The 4,368-nt window shown below is 43.6% G+C and overlaps 1 long non-coding RNA gene across 1 annotated transcript; it reads left to right on the forward strand.

Annotated features, from left to right (window-relative positions):
* Positions 1-293: 293 nt before the first annotated feature.
* Positions 294-2,529, forward strand: LOC123124513 (uncharacterized). The gene is made up of 3 exons (XR_006461115.1): positions 294-671; positions 745-1,862; positions 2,157-2,529. It is a non-coding gene; the product is annotated as an uncharacterized lncRNA (long non-coding RNA).
* The last annotated feature ends 1,839 nt before the right edge of the window (positions 2,530-4,368 follow it).

Here is a 4,368-nt window from a genome sequence, read left to right on the forward strand (position 1 = left end):
AGCCCATAATTCCCACTCTACCCAGCCACACCAGAGTAGAGAGAACTACTACCTCTTCTCTTGTCTCACCCATATGCACAAGTAATTTAATAGCATCTCACTTGGGTGCTACTGCTACCTAGGTCGCTTCTTCTACTACTAATCCATCTAATTACTTTTGTGTATTTAAGCATGTGAATAGTTTGGACTGAAACTACAGTTTCAATAAGTTTTTTCGTTGGACTGCTTTTGGATTGGATGAAATAGGCTAATCCCTTAAATTAATTTAGTTTGGTTTGGGTTGTACCTATTATTGGATTGGTTTGGTTTAGTCTGGACAGAGACGCATCAGTCTCAAATGGTTTCAATCCATAGACATGAACCAAATTGTCGAACCAGACCTGCAGCGTGTTGAGCATGTCCACGACGGAAGCAGCCCTGGATGCGTGCATGATGTGCATGATGTGTATTCTACTGTTACCTGTGTAGTGGTACTGTATTTTGTTCTTCCACCACAAGTACAGCACTCCTTTCCTCTTCTCTTTTCTCCCCTCTCCTTTCCTCTTCTCTTTTCTCTCATGGAGACGCCAGAGCGCGCGCCCGCCGCCGGCGAAACCCCATCACCGGCGACCATAGAGAGCAGGGGCAACAGGAAGTCGCGGTGGCTCGCGGCCCTCTCCTAGCCCGATCTTGTCCGTGACGCCCCTCTCGCTCTGCTTTCTTTTGCCTTGCTTTGCTTTCCTGACCAGATGTTCTATGGTGCAGGATTTGCTCACCAGCCTGAAAATGCTGGTCGTGAAGCGGGCGGAGACCGCCAGACGTCCCCACCTCGCCGACCCGTTAGATTTGCGCATGCTGCGTGCTATCGGTATCGCGTGCTGCATCCTCCGTTTCCTCCATCGATGGAAACTGGCACGGAGTATGCAGTAGAATGCTTAAAGTTAGTCGATTGCTGACCTGCTGCTGGTTACTTGCTCGATGCAGTGTGCTCATCTCTTTGTTGTTTGGTAGTAAAACAATCGTCGGTATTCTGAATTTGTGTGCGTCGAATTTTGAGCAAACTTCTGAATTCATAGTGTAGGCCTTTTGAATTCAACTTTGCTGTTTCTTGCTCAGAGTAATTCATTGTTGTTGGATAGTAAATCTACCTGTACTTTCTTGTCAATTCACGTGCCATTGTAGACATCTTATAGGAGGTTCAGCTGTTCTTGCTTTTGTCAGTACTATGAATTTCTACAATCGATACTCTGAAGTCATGCAAAAAATGGACAGATTTGAAGCAAACTTTTGAATCCATAGCATAACTCCTTATTTATTTTTGCTGAATTAGAACTGTAAACTCAGCACGCATATAGAAATGCTACAGCATGCTCAACCAAATGTGTTAGTTATTGTGTCATTGGGCTGACTTTATACAAAAACCTGTTGCAAGTGCATGGAAAATGTGGCACTTGCCATTCCGGAATACTACCCGTTTTCTCTATGATTGAAGTGTCTCTGTCGAATACTTCTAAACTGAACAGCTTCATTCAGAATTCTGACACTTCTTAGTGTAGCATTGTATCTTTATTTTTACATGATCAAACTATCTTCTGTATGCAGTATGCAGCCACACTATGCCGTATATCTTCAGTAGTAAATGTATCATCTTAATAGTGTACTAAAGCTAGATTCTTTTGTAGCTCATTTTTTAGGCTTTCTCCATGGTTAATATAAATTATGCAAAGCAATGTTTACTTTGAGTGTAACTCTAGTGCCATTCTTATTATTCAATGTACATCGACGGTGCTGCTGGACTTGTGCTAGTGAGAGGAGGGGAGAAAGCTAAGAACCTTGGCCTTTAAGTTCTAGCAAGGATCAAAGGGAATGCTGATACAGCTCAGGTAAATCTTACTTGCCTCGTCATTAATCATTGTTGGTGAAACAAATGTCATTTGAGAAATCTCGGTCCATTGGTCTTGTTAATGAAGACTTTTACCAATATTATCCTTTCCCGTGCCTCGAAACTATCAACCTGGACCAAAGAATGATCCTTTTTTTAGGATTCATGGTTATTTTTTCTTGTTATTATGCATTACTATTGATTCATGTGCATGTGCTAAAAAGAAAGAAAATACCCTACTGGATTTGGATGCGGATGCCAACTAACAAATTTTCACTTTCCGACGTGGGCGCAGGGGTGATTGACGTGGACTACTGCGACCTGGTGGGCGTCATGCTCTTCAACCACTTGGAGGTGAACTTCATCATGAAGCCCGGCGATCGCGCCGCACAGATGATCGTCCAGGTCATTGCGACGCCGGAGGTCACCGAGGTGGAGGACCTCGACGCCACCGTCCGGCGGGAGGGAGTGTTTGGATCCACCGACGTTTGAACTCCGAGCCTTGGTAGATACATCTAGAGAAGTGGTCTAGTTGTTTGCATCTGATGTCAAATGAGATCTCGTGATCTCGAGTTGAGATGTTCAATGTTGTATCCATTAATGCTGCAAGTGCTAAGATGGTTCTATGAACTTAGTTTATGTACACAGGACGTGTCTTGATTTCCATCCATGAATACTGCATCTGACTTTTTTTCTTTTCTTAATTTCTATTTAGTTAGTTGTAGCGTGGGGGGAAATGGGGGGCTACTAGTACTTGGATAGTAGTAGCATAGGTATAACTGGGGCGCTACTAGTACTTAGATAGTAGTAGCGTAGGTGCGGAATAGTGGTAGCGTGGGTGCAACATGCTACTATTAACTTTAAAAAACGTGCTATTGCTAAAAGTTAGCTATACCCTCTTACGAGTAGCGCGGGTACCCACGCTACTGGTATGCAAAAAACCTACGCTACTGGTAGCGTTTTTCCTAGTAGTGTAAGGTGGTTTCTCGAAGAAGATGATGGAGAAGCGGAGTCAGCGAAGAGTGAAATGATGGTTGCTTCGTCCGTGCTTTATGATTTGACACCTCACTGCTTTGTGATTTGTGATAGAAAGGACAGGGGAGTAGACTCTGTGCTCTATACTGTACATGCGTCCAAGCACGGGAGAAAGAGGAGAGAGGTTTCATTTTTTTATTCCTTCAATCAATCAATTAGGGAGCTTCGGTTTCATCTTTTTAGCTTTGGCAGCACCGCCCACAATGGTTCACATTGATGCCAAAAGCTATTTTCACATTTGGCTACACATTATGGATGCCCTTAACCGTACCACTTGGTTTTGCTCCTGTGTGCTATCTATACAAATCTCGATTATATTGATCTAAAAAATTATAGTATCAAGATTAGTAAAAAGGAGGTGATTTTGCCGTGCGGATGGCGGGGGAGGTTTCCTATTTTTAGAGGACGTTGGCCTGGCGGTTTGCTAACATGTGGTCCCACGTGTCAGTGCTTTACCAAGCCGATCCGCGTCCCACATGAGACAGAACAACGACAGAAGGAACACGTGGTTAACTTGAAAAAGATGAGGGAGAAGCGGATTCGGTAACAAGTGAAATTTTGGTTGCTTCGTCCCTCCAACTTCTTTTTTAGCATCATTACTTCGTCCCTCCAACTTAACTGCGGGAAAGGTGCAGCTTTGTGATTTGACGCCTTATTGCTCATTACTACGCTGGCGCCATGACTGGGGTGCTTCACCCCTACTGCTCTGCACTGTTATTTCGGTATGGCATGTGGACCCGGTTGCTTGATGTCCCACATGCCGGCGGAAGGGACTAGAGCATTTATGAAAGCGAGCGCTCCACTCTTACGACGGAGGAGTACACGACACAGCGGCCCAGTGAACTGCTACTTGTACTGTAGTACTACTATAGTTTTGTTGTTCGCGCGATCAATCAATACAAACCCGATTAAATAGGCAAGGGCGGGATTTTTCCCGCGTGGTAGATGATACTAGCCATACATTTCAAAGGCAATTTTAATGTATGCAAACGGAATAATTAAGTTACAATATGAGATCTAGCAAAACTAAAAACACATATGATTTATTGTGTTAGAGTGTAGTAGTAGTGATGTATTGCATAGTTGTTAGATGTAACATGCGAGAACGTGTAGAGATGTACATTTGGAGGGCCTACGAAGAGAAATTAGGCATAAAGTGGATTCAAATATTTGTATTCGTCTTCATAGCATTTGTAACTCATATCTACATTTTGTACAATAGACGTGAATGCTTGTTCTCTCTTACGAAACCAGTACAACAATAACGGGGTGGCGTGTGCCAATTTAGGCACTGGCACATTGGCCTACTCGGCTCCATAGAGAGAGTGAGAGAAGAGATAAACACACGGGCGGTCAGTGTATTTCAAGCGAAAAGCGTAATACGGTCACCGGACTTTAGAATACGCTTATTACGGTCACTATATATGTTTTGCGGCGATTAGACGGTATGTTGCTCACCGTTCAGCATCGAA

This window comes from Triticum aestivum, chromosome 5D (assembly GCF_018294505.1).
Source record: "Triticum aestivum cultivar Chinese Spring chromosome 5D, IWGSC CS RefSeq v2.1, whole genome shotgun sequence".
Classification (NCBI taxonomy): domain Eukaryota; kingdom Viridiplantae; phylum Streptophyta; class Magnoliopsida; order Poales; family Poaceae; genus Triticum; species Triticum aestivum.